Source organism: Protopterus annectens, chromosome 4.part0 (assembly GCF_019279795.1).
Source record: "Protopterus annectens isolate FY-2018-M chromosome 4.part0, PAN1.0, whole genome shotgun sequence".
Lineage (NCBI taxonomy): Eukaryota > Metazoa > Chordata > Ceratodontiformes > Protopteridae > Protopterus > Protopterus annectens.
In genome coordinates, this window is record NC_056733.1 from 1,507,552,452 (window position 1) to 1,507,571,606 (window position 19,155).

At 35.8% G+C, this 19,155-nt stretch overlaps 1 pseudogene; it reads left to right on the forward strand.

Moving 5' to 3' along the window:
* Positions 1-11,591: 11,591 nt before the first annotated feature.
* LOC122800593 lies at positions 11,592-11,691 on the forward strand (annotated as a pseudogene).
* The last annotated feature ends 7,464 nt before the right edge of the window (positions 11,692-19,155 follow it).

Sequence of the window (19,155 nt, forward strand, 5' to 3'; positions counted from 1 at the left end):
TCCGTTTCTGTGAGGCCTTTTTGTAGGATGCGTGTGTCTGCTGGTGTTTCGACTATGGCGCCTAGTTTGCAGTCATCTGCGTACTTTGTCAGCCACAGCCCTCCCATGTTTGCTTTAACATCTGAGAAATAAATGCCGAACAAGAGGGGTCCCAGGACAGATCCCTGTGGGACACCACTTGTGACTGGCTTTGAGTCTGATATTGCTCCAGCGATTTTAACTTTATGGGTTCTGTCCTTTAGCCAGTTTGCAACCCATCTAGTGACATAAGGGTTTACTTTTAAGCTGTTGAGCTTATCTATGATGCCTGAGTGGGGTATTGTGTCGAAGGCCTTAGCCAAGTCCAGGTATGCTGTATGGACTGCTTTGCCCTCATCAATGGCTCTAGTGACTGTTTTGAAAAAGTCAACCAGGTTTAAAAGGCAGGATCTGCCCATTACAAAGCCGAACTGGGTGGGGTCAAGTGTCTGTAGGTCCCCTATGTCTCTGTTTATGAGTTCTATAATGATTCTTTCCATAGCTTTGCAGACCAGGCTGGTTAAGCTTATGGGGCGGTAGTTTCCAGGGTCTGTAGAGGCACCCCCTTGTGGAGTGGGACCACTGTTGCTGTACGCCAGTGTTCAGGTACATATCCCGAAGTAAGGCTAAGGTTAAATAGCATTTTTATGTGTGGGTTTAGCTCCTCTTGGAGTTCACGTAACACGCAACCCGGGATACCGTCAGGTCCCATTGATGCTGTGTTTTTTGCTTTGTTTAGGGCGGTTCTTACTTGGACATCTGAGATGACAGGGAGATTACATTCAGGTGGGATAAGTATTTCTTCTTTTGGGGGTGAAGGAGGGGAGAAATTTGCACTGAACCTGTCACCCAGAATGTTGGCAATATCTGTGGGTTCAGTGTATTTTATGTTGTTGTGAACCAACTCTGAGCATATCTGAGGGTTTCCACCCAGGTTTCTAACATAGCTGAAGAAGGCTTTGTGGTTATCATTAGTGTCCTTAGCGATTTTTCTCTCAAAGTTGGCCTTGGATGTTTTTATGAGAGAATGTAGTTTTCTGCTAATGTTGATCAGAGATGTCTTCCCTTCATGGGATTTTGCTCTGACGTGCAGTAGCTTCCTTCTTTTGTTATACAATTTGTTTATGGCTGAGGTCCACCAGACAGGACGCTTACCTTTGGTGGAGAGGGACTTGGATTTGTTTGGGATTGCATGATCCATGCATTCTTGGAGGTGTCCATAAAAAGCATTTGTGAAGGGATTCGGCATTGTGGGATGTGGTATCCACTGGCACAGTGGGCTTAAAGGATACCATCTCAGTCTTAAGAAGAGTGAAGTCTGCTTTTGAGAAGTTTTTCACGGTGGTCTTTTATGCTGGGGGTGGAGGTGGGATATGTACATCCAGGGTGATTAGTTTGTGGTCAGATCTCACTAGAGAGGGGTATACTTCCGGTGTGGAGCATTTTGTCCCCATGTTTGTGATGATCAGGTCTAGTATATTATCTCCCCTAGTGGGAGAGGTGACTAGTTGTTCCAGTGCATTTGAATTTATGAATTCCAGGAACCTTTGGGCTAGGGTATTAGGGCTAGAATAATGTACCCAATCTATGTTTGGGTAGTTGAAGTCTCCTAGTATGATGGTATTTTGTGATACATTCAAATCCTCCAATGTCTTCAGGAAGGCTGAGTGGGGTTCTTGAGATTGGGAGGGTGGTCTGTAACATGCTACCAGTTGTATAGCAGTTTTGCCTATGGTTAGTTGCACCTGTATGGTCTCTGATGCTTCATGTGTTGCTACTAACCTGGAGGTGTGGGTGTCCTTGATGAATATGGACACTCCCCCTCCCTTTGTGGTTCGGCCCGGGTTTTGGGGCCGAAAATCATGATACGAGGTCTAACCTGGTAATGCTGGGGTGCTCTCCGGAGCCTTGAACCAGGTTTCAGTTACTGCACAGACGTTGATGTTCTCCATGCTGAGGAGTGCATCAAGTGCATGCATCTTGAGATTTAGACTTCTGGCGTTGAGCAGCATTACCCTTATTTTTTTTCCATTTTTGTTTTCTAAGGAGGTGGGTTTGTCTTTTGAGCCTTGCCTAAAAAAGGCACTATGGGGGTGGCAAGAGCCTTAGCGAATATCTGGAAGCCCAGTGGTGACAGGTGTAAGCCATCCCTTGCGAAGCAGCGTGGCTTGTCCAACATGTCATCCCAGGCAGACAGATATTGGATCAACTTAGAATGACACCAGTACTTGAGCCAATTGTTAAAGCTGATCATCTTGTCTTTGTATTGTGGTATCATTCTTGGTGAGGACAGGATGCTGCTCAGGGTCAGGGTCATACCAGCCTGGGCTACATAATCGGAGAGCTCCTCTATGTCTCTTTTCATGTAGTCCAGGGAGGTACGTCTCAGGTCATTCACACCAGCATGGACAATGACGGAGTCATATTTGTACTTGCTTTGGAGTGACCTGAGTGCATGTGTTATGTGGCGGATCCTAGCTCCAGATATACAGCTCACAGTCACCTTCTCCTTGTTCAGCCTGGTCAGCGGGACATCAGTGTGTCTGACTATAGAGTCACCTATTACTAGTGTATCAGGCAAGGTGTTTGGCCTTAAGGGCTGTGATTGGTTGACACACTGATTTATTGAAGTATGTGGTGCATGTGTTTTGTTTTGAGGTGGTGGATTTTTGGATGTCTGCTTTGGGAGCCTCTGTTGTTTTGGTAAGTTTTTTATTAGAGCCTCCGAGTATGTCTTTGTGTTTTTATGTGTTTGGTTTGCGGTTGTGGTAGGTATATGTGGGACTGGGATTGTTGTGTGTGTAGTTGCCATCTCCTCCTGTCTGGTCATGCCAGCCCTGAGTTGAGAGAGTTCAGCCTCCAGTTTGGCTATATAGTTGCATCTCTCACATGTATTTGTGTTTGTTGGGAGGAAGAGAGGGTTGTCTGTGTACATGAGACAATTGTAGCATTGTCTCAAGATACCGAGATTGACCAGCTGAACTGGAGATGATGCCAGTAATCTACCACTCGACATGCTAGAACAGTATAAGGGAGTGCTGTACCTTTAAGGGAAGTGGATATTCACAGGGGTGGTGAGTAGATGTAGTGCTTTACTTAGTACGAGAGTGCTTACTTAGTAGAGAAGTATTGAGAACAAGTGCTAGGCTTATAATATAGTGAGTAGTCTGATTATACTAAGAGTAGAGCTTCCTTAAGGGAAAATTTGAAGAGCAGACTTGGCAGAGCCAGAAAAAGTTTAACCGGCGCTATGCGCACAACCGCGCAAAGCCGTGCAAACGTGGATTTTAAACAGTGAACTAAAAAAGAGCTAGAAATGGTCCAAAACAACCAATTACTACAGCTTCTTGTGCTGAGGTCACTTCCTACAGGGACAGATAGGCTGCTCAAGGCTCCCCACTCCCACTGGTGAGCAAAGAAACTTCCTTCTATCCAAGTAAGGTAATGGACAACACAGGAACTACACCACAGCCCAGAATACAGCAATGCCTGTAAACTGGTCTAAACTAGTCGAGAAAGGCAGGAAAACAAGGATTATTTTTTTGTTTTTTTGGTAGAAACACACAGAAAATGCAGAAACAGTGATAAATTAGTTACACAGGCTAGCACACTTTAGTGGGAAGCCTCCACAGTTAAATTAAACAAACAAACAACAAACTTTCGATCAAATTCGACTAAAATGTAACTTTAAGTGCAGATTTTAAAATAATGCAGCAAACAGTTAAAAACAGTTCAAGCTAGTTCAGGGTAAGCTACAGAAGCTATTCCAAGTGAAAAAAAAGCAAAGATACTTAAATCCAGAAAGTAGTCGCTTTTCTGAGTTCCCTGCTGCTAGGACCACTCTGCAGACCCACGAGGAGCTTGTCTGAGTAGTATAGCCAGAAAAAAATGCCCAGAGGCGGATTTTAAACAGTGAACTACAAAAGAGCTAGAAATGGTCCAAAACAACCAATTACTATAGCTTCTTATGCTGAGGTCACTGTTAGGCTAAATTTTCTTACTATATAAAATGTTTTACTCTACTTTCATATAGTATAGAGATACAATGAGTGGATACTTGACTGGTAGTTAGCACCTTATCCATGAATGAAATTTCATATATAGCAAGCCTATCACTTAACATTTATGTGCTGTTAGGTAAAATTTTCTTAATATATAAAATGTTTTATTCTACTTTCATATAGTACAGAGATATGATGAATGGCTATTTGACTGGTAGTTACCACATTATACATGATATAAATTTTCTTATACAGTAAGCCTATCACTTAATATTTATCTCTCTAAGCAAATGCTTCTTCTTTATTCACATATAATATCTATTAAATATTTATATGTTTATTTGTTAGAAGTAGTAACAAAATAGTGTTTGTTTTTGACATGGTTTGGTTAGGAAGAGGCTTGAATGGAAAATTCATCATGCCTGGAATATTATGTTCCATGTTAAGGGGTGTAAATGTTTATTATTCAATGGTGTTTTTTTATTTTTTTTTCCTGTCCATAACAAATACTTATATTATTATATTCACATTTATCATTCAGTATTCACAACAATCAGACTCTGAACATTATACACAAAACAATGTCTATTTTAAAGTATACTTCCTTGAATATCAATGGATTGAACAATCCAAAAAAGAGGTGTAGTCTAAACAAATACTTACTACATAAATCTGATACCGTTTTCCTACAAGAAACACATTTAGTATCTGAAGATGTTAATAGACTCATATTAAGAGATTATACTGTTTTAGTGGGATCTCATTTCAAATTTAAAAGAAGAGATATTTTAACATTATGGAGAAAAACACCAGGAATGCCTAAAATTATAGATACATACTCAGATAAAAATGGAATGTTGGGCAGAGTAGTAATACAATTAGAGAAAATATACTACACTCTCATAAATGCATACTGGATACCAGGTATGGGTGTGAATATTTTTTAAAGCACTTAGACATTATTGCAACATACTCTAAAAGTGAATTATTATTTGCTGGAGACTTTATATATTATCTTTCAATGAAATTATAAATAATAAAATAAAAAAAAATCCTCAGTAGCAAAACACTTGAATAATTACATAAATTCTATGAATCTGAGAGATATAGCTATCATAAAACTATCAAATTCTTTGAAATTCACACTTCATTCATGAAAATTTGGAACTCAACTAAATATAGATAAAGTTTTAGTCTATAATTTGATATATTTTAAGATAGAAGGGTTATTGATTGTTTCATGTCCACTGTCTGACAACAATGCTATACTGTTTCAATTAACAATAAGCAGAAACATCTTAATTCATTGTCAAAGAATACCTGCTTATATTATGAAACTAAAACGCTTTCAAGAATGGTACTCGAAAATAAAATCAAATCATAGCCCTTGATAATAATAATGGATAAGTTTCTGATTCTATTATTTGGGATACATTGACGATAGTTTCATATGCCAAGATTAAAAGCTGGTATATAGCAAAAAGGAAAGAATAGGATAAGGAATTAACAAACATCCAAATGGAAACTGACAAATAAGAGCATTTAAGTCAATAAACTGGTCATATCTGTTTAGAACATTAAGAGAATATAACTTTTCTAATGAAGTCATAGAACTAATTAATAAGATTTATACTAATTCAATATCTTATGTAAAAGATAGGCACATTCATACCTAGTCCCATGAAAATTTTAAAAGGAAAAACAAGGATGTCCTCTATCCCATTTATCTGCACTTGCAATAGAACCTTTAGCTAACTTCATAAGGCATAATATAAATATAAAAGGTTATAAATTAAATGAAAATCTTTCCCCTAAAATCCAGTTTGCTAATGATATTTTAATCACCAGTGGAAGCGTTGAAACATTTTTAGAACATTTAATACAGTCTACAGACTTCTTTGAAAAACTATCAGGGCTAATAATCAAAATAAAACAAAGCCGTTGCTAATAAACAGATAACTGATAGGTTGACTACAATTAAAAACTTAAACTAGGGAAATTCTCAAATAAAATATTTATGAATAATCATTGACTCAACCTATAAACAATCAATAGCAACTATTATCAGCAAGTAATCAATACTATAACAAATTTAACAGAAGCAAGGAAAAAATTATTCTTTACTTTTGAGGACAGGCTAACTCTAAAATAATAGTATTGCTGAAGATGTTATACATCAGCCAATCAGTAATACTCCCCGCATCAAAACATATAAAACAGCTAAACTCCATTTTAATAAAGTTCTTGTGGCACCCCAAAAACTTAGAATCTCCCAACATCAGCATACTTTAGTTTTGGAAGAGGGATGTATTTCTTTTCCTAACATTGGACTATATGCTACATCTATGATTATAAAAACAGTTTACATGTGTGGAAATCAATTCATGAAACACTGATAACACAAAAATAAAAATATAATTGTGCTATTTATAAATATTGATAGAAATGTATTATAAAAAGATATTTATTGATTGAAAAACACCAATATATCCTTCTTCCTTTTATGAATCACATTCTTATATTATTTAAAAACTCTAACTCAAATTATTTGGGTAAAGATATAGCAATAATATTATTCCCAAAAACTTACATGAGTGGATATTTAATATCTTTTAATACCAAAAATGATAGATTTGAAGGAGAATGGGCTTATACATTGACATTAATTCTTGTCAGAAAAGAAAATACTTTCTGCAGATTATGTAATTGCAAAATACAGCATAAAAATAATACTTGGTTAGACTTGCAAACATGTAAAGAACTTATACAAGATAAAATCAAAATAACATTCAATACACAAAATACTCATATTCCCAAAATTCGAAACCTTCTAATAGCAGTAACAAATCACATAATATTTCTTCTTTACCAATAATTTACAAAATCCTAAGAACTGAATTTTCTTCATCTGATAGCTCATTCTGGTCATATTCAACTAAGAAGAAATTTCAGATAATAATAAAGAATGATCATTGAAATCAGCAGCGAAAAAAAAAAAAAACATCTTCTCCATACTGGAAAATATGTACATGGAAATTTATGCATATAAATTTTTTCACACCTCAAAAGACAGCAGCTATATATAAACTAGATAACACAAAATGTTGGAGATATGAGATAGACCTTACTTTGGATTGGCAACATATGATAATTGGTTGTAAAATAGTTTTGGACTGACTTCAGAAACTTTTGTACAGCATTGTGGCTGGAGAAGTTGAACTTCTTAGATTCTCTTATATTATTTAATGCACTTGCACCTGAAATTATTCTAGTATCACAAATTCCTCTTCTTTGGAGTATTTTACCAATAGCTAGAAAAAAACATTACAAAAAACTCGAAAATGAAGACTATCTCATTCAGTAAAGAATGTATCAGTTTAGCAAAATTAGTATGTAATAACAAAATACTTGCTATACAAATGAGAAGTAAATATGTGACATAAATTATTAGCCTGGGAAAATTAGAAAGCTTACTAGAAAAGTATTAATTATATTAGAAATGTTTTGAATTTTAAGGACTTTGTAAATAGAATGTGCATAGTTTCATGAAATTGTTAATTAATTATTGTGTAAATTATTATTGTTTTGTTTTAAAATCAAATAAAAAGTTTAAAACAAAAATTACTTCAAATGTCATACTAAAATTTCATACAATTAAAAAGTTTCAACAGCACAAACTGATGCCAAGCAACTCACCTTTATTCTCTGCAGGATTAATGTATCTATCAAGTATGCCTTCTAATGGAGTTTTCCTTTTAAAAGGTTTAACCCTACAGAACAAATGTTATCCATTCCAGTAATATAGTTGAACCCAATATATAAATATTTTTTGCAATCCGACCATTTCATCTCAGCAGAAAAAAGCCTAAAATACATTAAAATGTCACCTTAGATTGCTCGTTACACATTAATTCAATTATTGGTATTCACTGATTTAATTAGATTGATTCAATCTCATTAATCAATTCTTCAGTAATTCTGCCACAAAACATACTACAAGTTGTTGAGGTGAACACAGTTTAATAATCTTCAACATGACTACTACTTTATTTACTTTTATTTGGAAAGTTCATCTGGATGTATAACCCATTTTCAGCAACAGTCTGGAAAGAAAAGATCCAACCAATAAATAAAAACAGTGAGAATATTAATAAAACAACTACAATCCTTGCATACTTTCTCAGTCATGAATTACAGACCATGTGTATAAGAAGACATTAACTTGGTTCCATAAACCCAAACTGACAGAAGATAAAATAAGTGAATAACATGCTGTTCCTTTTCAACACCACAGCAAATAGGCAGGCTTAAGGTTGTACCTAGAATATCAGTAAGCGTGGTCATAATTACTGACATCAACTTTATCTTCTTTTTGGTTAAGCCTTGAAGGTATTAATGGATGTTAAAAGGTTTTCTCTTATCTTTCTGATTCTCACATGGCTACTACTGGACAGTCACTAGTTTGCAGAATAATGAAATACAGAATACCCTGAATGACATATGTGAGATATATTTGTATGTCAGTAGATGATATTATCATTCAAATAAAATAGCAGTGACATCTTTTGATCTATGCTATGGCACTAATTGTATATTTATATTTTTCCTCTGTTTGAAATGACACTCTGAGCCACAGCAGTTCTGTGTATGGGTATTTAAGATGTTCAGTTTTGCAATGTCCCATGAATAAGAAAATCTGTTCTTATTCTTGAACAAATGTGATTTTTCCATAGTTAATAAATATAGTAAATAGTAACCATAAATAAACACATCACCGAGGGTTAGCAATGATAATTCCCACTTAATTATTAAAATACACACTATTGAGTGCTTTCATCCCTCTACAGTGCAGACTTTATCAGAATATGTAAGACTATATAATTAGACTGTTTAAATAACCTTAAACACATTCACTATTGGTTCATTAAACACCAATGATGAGTCAAAAATATTAATCATGTGTTTTTCGATACATGGACTGAATTAGGACCACAATTAGAATGAGTAAAATAATAAACATATGTAATAACTCTTTAAATGTTAAACATAAAATATTGTACATTGGTGTGACTTGTTTAAGTGTGTCTAGAGTCAAACCTTAGAAATTAAAAATTACTGAAACTGTACAAACTTATTTTTGCCATCATTTATTCAGCAAGATGAAAGTATAATTACAAACCCCCCCTTCACAGTTTATCAGCCTTCTCTTTTAAAACTGGCACTATAGAGAGTGAGTCATTCAACCCAGGTGGAAGATTTGCAGCTAATCTCAGCTGTCATTGCAATTCCTTTTTATACAAAAGGTTTTTCCAATCTCCTCCTCTAGGTTTGATGTTTATAGATTCAAGTATACCAAATCTAAATCTGACAAACACCTTACAAACCAAGGAATGTCTGTATAAAGTGTTAGTTTCTTTCTTGTTTTTGATCTCATAGATTCTATTTTTCAGAGCCCGCTTAGTTTTTCCAACATAAAATCCAGTACGTTTCACATTTGGCCAAATAAACTATACTGGTTTTGAAACAATTCACTATCATGAAAATTATTTTACTTTCCATATCATTTGCCAAAATAATATCCAGATCTTTGATGATGTAAGAGCATTGACTATAACAACCACAAGGCTTTGTACCTGTACCAGAAGCAATATTTTTGTCCACCTTGTTTTCCAGAAGTTTTTTACATTACTACCCACTTTGTTAATAAATAACCGTTCTTCCCCCACCGCTCACTTAACATCCAGATTCACTCTAAAGTATTCCAGTTTGTCTTGCAGATATGTTTTTTTCCCCCTAAAATAGGACTGTATTGTACAACTCAAACCTTTTTAGATCCATTTGAGTTGTCATGGTTATTTTTTAAATTAGGAAGACCCACATCTAAAAGTGGTTTATACCTTTTTCCCCCATTCATTATGCACCCCTTCAATAATGTTATCCACCATCTTTTGGGGGGGCTAATCTCTCTCACAAAACTTACATACATCTTAATTTGAACAGTTCCCCTCTTACATCTTCAAAATGAGATCTCATATGGGCTATTTGAATCACCTGTCCTTTAACCAAACGCTTAACTATTCTTTTTTTCTGTAACAGAGGGTGATAACTTGAAAAATGGAGGTAAGAGTTACAAAATGTACTCTTTCAATAAATATTGGATTTAAAACCATCTTTGTTGTGTGAAGCAGTAGTGTCCAGGTAATGAATCATTGAAACATTACATTCATATGTAAATTCCAAGAAGTCTGTAGTATTATTTAAGTATTCTATAAACCTAGGTACTTCCTCTATCTTACCTTTCCATAGAATAAATATGTCATCCAAAAAAAGTATGCATAGTTGAATGTTGCTCCAAAATTCGCATTTAAAAACATGTTTGAGTTCCCATCCCAGTAACACTACATTGGCATACACAGGGGCACAGGCTACCCCCATTGCCATGCGTCTGAGTTGCTGAAAATACTGGCCTTCAAAAAATATATAATTGTTCTCTAAAATTAATGCCATTAATTCACACACCAGGATAATTTCGTCATGGCTTAAGGTAGAACAGGTAAAAAGAGTCTCTTCAAAAAGACTCTCTTCAAAAGGTTCTAACACCTCATCCTTAGTAATGAATGAAAAAAGATATTTGACATCTACAGTTAAAAATATTAACTCCTCAAAAAGATTTCTTGTTTTAAATGCCCTGAAAATTCCCAGGAGTCATTAACTAGGTGGGGCATTTTTTCTACGACATGCCTAATCAGTTTGTCAACCATGATAGCCAAAGGATGAGTTTTAGAGCCACTAGCAAAAACAATAGACCTAAGGAGTGGCTCAGTGATACTTTTGTGTACCTTTGGTATTCCAAACATCAACAGAACAATAGGGTTGCTGTTCACTAAGAACTCATAAACATCATAATTAATTCACTGACTGAGAACGTATTATTCTAAATATGAATCTATCTGACTGTTCATAGGTTCATAGTTTAGTACTAAGCTAACTGCCCTTGCGAGCAATTTTAAGCCTAGCCAATTATCCCTTGTGAGACTCAAACCCTGCACCTTGTGTTTTTAAGGCAAACACCTTAGCCATTAAGCCACCCTCCCAACCATAACATATATTCATTTGGTTTTTGGACACTTGAATATAACTGTTTATATCGAATAATATATTTTGCATAACATTAAAATAGTCTTCCAAATTAAAGATAACCATCCCACCTCCTTTAGTGGGTACCATTATACGTAAAGTATTACCTTCCCTTAACTGACAGATGAGAGGTCGTTCTTCTTTAGTTAAATTAATATAAAATTTACTCCCTTCTGCCCAAAGGTTATAAATATCGTCCACCACTGCTCTTTCAAAAACATTAGCTAAAGGATGGAGTGGGGGTTTAAATACATCTTTTTTCTTTATTGCACAATGACCACATGCATTTGACTCATCATTATTCTGACAGAATAAAATACTGAAATTCAATTTCCTAGTATAAATTTTAATGTCTATCAAGCTGTCTGCTACATGTGGTATTTTTGTAGGTACATACTTAAAATCTTTTAAAATGGTGTAAAAAAGTCCTTAGTTATAATTTTAATTATAATAATTTTATTAGTGAAAACAGAGTAGATTAGCATGGCCCCTGTGAAAGGATGGCATGAAAATTTGTGAAGCTTTCTATACTTTTTCATCATGGAACTCATAAACAAAGACATTGGTAACCTCCAAACTCTGGACCCCACCCAGTTAGGGTTAGCGAAAGGCAGATCATGCTTCCTGAACCTGATCGACATCTTTGAGGCAGTCACCAAAGACGCAGACGAGGGTAAGGTGGTTCACACAGCCTATCTTGACCTCACCAAGGCTTTCAACACCGTCCCCCATTCTGGAATTATAGCTAAACTCACTAAACCAGGTATAAATCCCTATGTCACAAGATGGGTTGCCAATTGGCTCACTGAATGAACCCACACTGTAAAAGTTGCAGACTCCAAATCTGACTTCAAACTAGTGACAAGTCGAGTACCACAAGGTTCAGTCCTGGGACCTCTCCTGTTTGGTATTTACTTCTCTGAAGTACAGGCTAACACAGAAGGCCTTTGGCTAATGAAGTTCACAGATGACTGCAAACTAGGAGCTATAGTTGAGTCCCCAAATTATGCGGACATCCTACAGAAGGGTCTCACTGAGTCAGATGCCTGGTGTCAGAGCCATGACCTCAAGCTCAATGCCAAAAAGTACACTGTCATGCCCTTTGGTAAAAACTCTGTACCCATGAACTACCACATAGGCTCCGTCTACTTAATGCTGAATGTATGATAAGAGACCTTGGGACCCAGGTGGACAGTAGTCTCTCCTTTTATAATCACATCATCACAATAGTCAGGAAATCCTTCTATGTGGCACACCTCATCACAAAAGGGTTCTCATCCAGGAAAAAAGAGGTCATTGTTCCCCTCTACTTGACACTCATTAGACCCATTATAGAGTACAACACCCCTTTTGGAATGTACCTCACAAGACATCTGCAGCAGCTGGAAAGGCCACAGAAGTACCTCACAAACAGGATTACTGGCCTCAAACAGATGCCCTACACTGACTGCCTCAAAAAACTCCAGCTTTACTCCTGTAGCATACTGCCTACTCCGAGGTGATATCTGCCTAACATATAAAGCTATGTCAAACTCAGAGCTGTTGGATATGCTACACCTAAAGAAATCCAAATCCCTCTGAGCTACATGCTCTAGGGACTTAAACCTTGTCACCACAATAAACAGGACATGCTGGAGGGATAGATTCCTGTCCCAGAGACTCTACACATCTATGTCATGCAAAGTTCCTCATTAGCATTGAAAAATCTTGATGAGTGGATGGGAAATAGGAAATACACACCGGGGATCACTTCTGTGGCTCTGCTTGACAGGGACACAGGAAAATAACTTTCTTGGGTGGTGTAAGCCAGGGAACCTTGTTGACTAGGCTTACTTAGGCCCTTGGGCCAATAGCCTAGTACCTACCTATGATAGCAATGCAAAATATGATCATCTGAACAAGTTAAGTCGTGTTCCTTCCTCTCCTCTGATGGACATATCTCTTCTGGACTTGGGCAGCATAACTGTGAGATATACAAATCCTCTCTAAATTACTGTTCGCTAATCTATCTGAGTGTCAAATTGGTTGAAAATCATGCTGGTACACACCCTCCATTCGGTGGATATTCTCAATGAGGTCACTATTTAGCACAGTTCCTCACCCTTCATCTTCATTAAATCTGTTACTATTGTAATATCTGTTATCCATGTGATAGTGACTCATCATGTGAAAAGAAACAGGTGGTGGGATATGCTGTTTTGTCTTATATTCTTAAATATCTCTATCTAACTTATGTTTCTTTTTATGAAACAAAGTATTACATCTCCTTTCTACCCTTTCAATACCTTTCACATATAACCCGATATTGATTAAAAAGCAGGTCACTTAAAATATTTTCATTCAGTTGTTCCACTTCCTTAAGGATCTTTCCCTTCAAGTGTTCATTGTAATTCAGCACTTTATCTAAAAACTCCAACTCCTCTATATTAAGATATAGTAAAATAAAAAGCATAAACCGCCACTCCTCCATAGAAAGCAACACTTTAAACTGAGAGTAAAATATGGTAAGTGCTTTTACGACCTTTCGTTACTTCATCCAACCATTTAAAAAAACACATTCAAAACATACTATTGAAATACAAGATAATTAAAAGTTAACCAATCACCATAAAAAGAAAATAAATAAATAAACAAAAAACAAACAAAAAAACAGTCAAAACATGGCATCTGCATATAATGGATATTACAGCACAAATTTTCTAAACCAGTAGAGTGAGACCTCAGAAATGGTTAACCTATTAAATACAAAGATCACATTTAATGGGGAACTTGGATCTGCCCAGCTCTCATATTAATATTATCCAATAATATGTCTGCATGTGTTCAGAACACCTATCAAAAGAAGTACAACATCCACCTATCAATACTCTTTACCCCTCAAAACTACCAATCAGGATATCCATTAACTTCACCAATCTGGGGAGAAAACCATCCCTTCAGACCAATAAAACACTTACATCTATCAACCTATCAAAACTTACAAAATTGAAAATCTACAAATCAGAACAAAAAGAAAAATATTCAGATAATGTTATTAGCTGCTTATGACAGCCTGGGCATGAGAAAGTGATCACCATTGCCCTGTGAATATAAGAATATAAAATAAAACCATAAAACCTTTTAGTGTTCAATTAGTTATAACCCTCACTGATACTGTAACCAAAATAATAAAAACATATGTAGTATAATATCATCTGTGGCAAACAGACGAACTAAACCTCATCTTAATAAGCATCTCCACACCCTACCTTTAATCAACTTAGAACTCCTAAACGTAGCAAATAATCTTACTATTAAATAAAACTGGACTGCGAGAAGCAAAATAAACTATACCCTGTGGGTGAAAAAGTGCATAGAACTCATCATAAGCCAATGAGGCAGCAGCCGATCGAAGCCATAGCACACAACATGCCAACAATCAAACCACATATTTCAAAGTGCAACTTGAAGCACAAACAGCAGCCTCTGAGCATGTCTAATGGTGGCAGCCAACAAATAGGGTTCCTAACATCAGAGTGTCTATCAAAAACTTATTTAAGAGGAAACCATCCAATCAAAACTATGTAATATAACTACTATGAAACAAGAAAAACTCATCCATTAAACAATAAATCAGTCATAAAACATCCTTGAACATCAAGATATTAAAACATCCTACAAAAATGCAAACCACAGTCAATCACAACATATAAAAGTTTATGCTTACAATGTAAAAGCACAATCGCTTTTGCGTATCTCAAAAACAAGAAACATTCAATCAATCCCTTGACACAAAACAGCCAGTTACAAAAAAACAAAACAAAAAGCCACATTAAGGTCACCAAGGACCTTTTATCATTGTCACAACAATCAAAAATAATTCAACAAACTAATCATAGAGTGACCAAAGGATGTCAAATAGCCAATCAAATAGCACAAACACTAAAATAAACCAATCACACACAAATCACTCAACTCAAACCCAAAACAAGACTTAAATCTGACTAAAATATAATCAAAATACCTGAAACTAAAATTCATAAATTAAAAATACAAACAACAAATCAGGTGAAAGGAAACCTAGGTGCCATAAACAGAAAACAACAAATCATCAAAACCTCATAACCCTAACAATGTCATATTCATAAACATTATATAATGTATATAAATTGATTCATGTATATTATGAGCTATGCTTCTGTAGTGTGGATTTTTATATAATTATATAACATTTATATAATGTTTATGACAGTTGGGCAGATCTAAGTTACTCATTAAATGTGATAGGTTGATTTTTGTATTTAATAGGTCTCACTCTACTGGTTCAGCATTTTGTGTTGTAATATCCATTTTATGCAGATGTCATGTTTTGACTGTTTAATTGTTTTTTTACAGTGATAAGTTAATTTCTAATTATCTTGTATTTAAATAGTATGTTTTGAATGTGTGTTTTTATTGGTCTGATGAAGCGACGAAAGGTTATGAAAGCGCTTACCATATTTTACTCTCAGTTTAATTAAAATATTGTTTCCTACACAGAGGTGGTGGTTTATGTTTTTTAGTCTACTGTTTGTTGTATACCACTGAGTTACAGTTGCAGCACTTATTCTCATTGTTTTTTCTTGGATATAGCAAAATGTTTGAATAAATTAGCTGTGTATCAGCAATGTCTGTGCCAGCAACATTTCAGCAAGTACACACACACTCACACCCCCTCCCACACACATTCACAGTCACACACACACACACACACACACACACACACACACACACACACACACACACACACACACACACACACAGACACACACAAAATATCAATTACTTGCAAATGATGTGCGCAGACTAGTATAACTCCATTCACAAAACTAATTAATCATTATAAACATGGCTGTTAATTTCATACAGCAAATAAATTGATTAGCAGATCTAAAATGTTACCTTAACTAATATGGGACAAGGAAAAATGCCTGATAAGCACCCTCTCCATACAGAGATTCAACCACAGATTATAAACACCAAAAGTTGTTTAAAGATGTTAGTGTAACTGATACTTGAAAGGTATCCTCATCCTTTGTCATATACATCAGATCAGTCTCCTACCCACAAGCCTATTTACTAACTGACTCCACAACATATAGGACATCCATTGCTGTCAGTGCAATGCATTCTTCCGGTCCAACTGAAGAGAAGGCTCATGCCATGTATGCTATTGGTCAGCATTCTAAGACAACATTCCATGCCATTAAAGTTATAAGCACAGCTTTTTTTTTTTTCAAGGACAAATGGCAGCAGTTAACCCAAGAAGCTCAAGGCCTATTTTCGGATTTGGAAGGTACACAAAAACAAAACCAAAGCTTGGTTAACAAAAAGAAAGGTCAACCATTTTCTGAAGAGGAGCCAGTGATGCAAATACTGGCTGCCAAAAAGTCCAGATGAAAGACTTGGAAAGTTACCCCTTCTCCAGTTGATGTTCCAAGACCACTTTTGGAGGCCAATCATCAACCAGAAGTTAAAGAAGAAGGCATGGTGGCATGGATTCCACTGATAGAAAGGGGTCAAAGAGTAGATGTGTACTTAGAAGAATTTCTAGAATTTTTACATTGCTCTATAAAGGAAATTTGGTCCCCCCCCCCCCCGCACCTGTTAGCAACACTCAAGGGCTGAAATATCCCTGCCTAGTTCAGGCTTAATCTTCTTAAACATCCTCTCAGACTCCAAACAACTCCACTCTCCCAAATAAGAAAGGTAGACCAATAAACCTTGATCTCAGTACATAACAATTATTAGCCTCCATGGCACTGGAGAGCTCATTCAAACAAGATCTTATATCACAGCTAACTTTCCAATAAATATTTAGGAGAAAGACATTTTGGGATACTCCACAGGTGTCTTTGATTTAATAAACACAGAGGGCATCCACAAGATTACTGAGTCTGAGAATGTGAGGTCTGAAAACCATGCTGTAGTACTCACTACCCTTGGGAAAAATGCATCGACCGAGAATCTAACCAGGAACTGGGACAATTGGGTTTTGGTTTTTCTGGTTTATATTGGCATCTTCTCAGAAGAGGACCAGAGTTAATATCTACCATTACTTGCTTATTTTCTCTCCCTTAGGGAAGCAAATTACATCTGTGGCAGGGCAGCATGGTCATTTTCAATTCTCTCTGTGCAATTGCTTCAAATAGCATACACGTGTTGCTGTAATAAATGTTGAGTAAGTGTTTTCTGCTATTAATTTGATAGTTTTATGGAGCAACAGCATTGCAAGGGTGCCAGTGGGCTTTTGACTCATGTATTTCTCCCTTATATTTTCCCTTGTCTCAGTGGCTTCTTGATGGTTGACAGGTTGGGTTGACCAACAAGATTTGTGTCAAGGCAAGTTATGTATAGACTAAGAGTTAAGCCCAGAGTAGTTGGTTAATAAGTCATGTCCAAGGGGTCTTAGATTAGACACCCAGACCATAGACGATTGCTGGAATAGGACTGGTTACACCAATTAGCAGGATTTGCCACAGAAAGCTTATAACTGCATCATATTCAAGAGCAATGTTGGCTGTTGGCATCATTAGTACTTCTTTGCTTGTTTCTGTAATTAATGAAACGGTCATAAAGGCAACACTGGTGTCATCTTTCACTCAGCTATAGAGGATAAGCACTGCTTACCAATAAGCTACATTGTCCTTGAGTAAGTCAGGCAAGGGCAGAGCTTAGAGGACCTTAAATAACACCAACCTAGTGCTGCTTGGCATTTCAATAGCAGCTCAAAAACACTACAAATTTTGGGACAAGATATCCAAGTTCTTACAGGGGGGTGGTTACCACATGGCTTATCCCCTCCTGTTCCACCTTTATACCTCATTGGGCTCTTGACAGCTGACAGGTATGCTTGACCAAAGAGGATTAGGTCAAGCCAAGTTAAGTTTGTGCTAAGAGTTAAGCCTGGAATTACTGGTTAATATGTCATGTCTGAGAGAGCTTGAATTATACATCCAAACCATAGACAATATAGGGAACCACACTGGTTCTGCCATCTGGTAGGATTTGTCATAAAATGCTTATAACTGCTTTATATTTAAGTGTAATAGTGGCTTTTGGCACCATTACTTCCTTAGTTGTTTTATCATTAATAAAATGCTTGCAAAGAAAGCATTAGTGTCACCTTTGACTAAGCTCCAGAAGACAAAGAATAAGTAAAACAGAGGAATTGAAAACTAGGTCTTCATATTCTAAGACAGAGAGGCAAGCTGTGAAACAGTTACTTTGACAAAAGCTAAAGACTAAACTATATAAACTGAATGTCCAATCTGTATTAAAAGGCATACACTGCAGTCATATATGGGCAGTTTAAAAATAAATACGCTCCCACTTCTCAAACACACAGAGCAGTTCATTCATTTTCATAATATGACTATCATTTAAATCACAATGACATAATTCTCCTTCAGGAAGTAAGGCAATTTTTCCATAAACTATCACAATAATGCATTTTTAAAGATACAGATATGTATCATCTTATATTCGGAAAAGAAGGAAGATTAGTCTATTTTAAAGGATACCAAACCCTGGAGGGCAGTTCATTGACTAAGTTTTTACTGTGTATCATAAAGCTGATGAAAGTCAATATCTCTGAAAAAAAAATAGAAAAAAAGCCAAGATAATAAACACTCACAAGTCATCACATTAATCGAAATGCAAACATGAACTACTGAAAAAGATGAACAATACATTTAGTTGTATGGATAGTCTAGCCTTATGTGAGTAGGTTCGTAAGAAACTCTGTGTTTCTTTCCATCTGCATTGTGCAGTAATAGCATCATTAAATCAGTTAAACAAAAGACTAATCTTTTTGAAGGCTGTACTAAAATTACGCAAACACACACACACACACACTTTATATATATATATATATATATATATATATATATATATATATATATAGATATATAGAGAGAGAGAAAGAGAGAGAGGGGCAGAGACAGAGAAAGTGAGAGAGATACAAACAATACAATTTTTG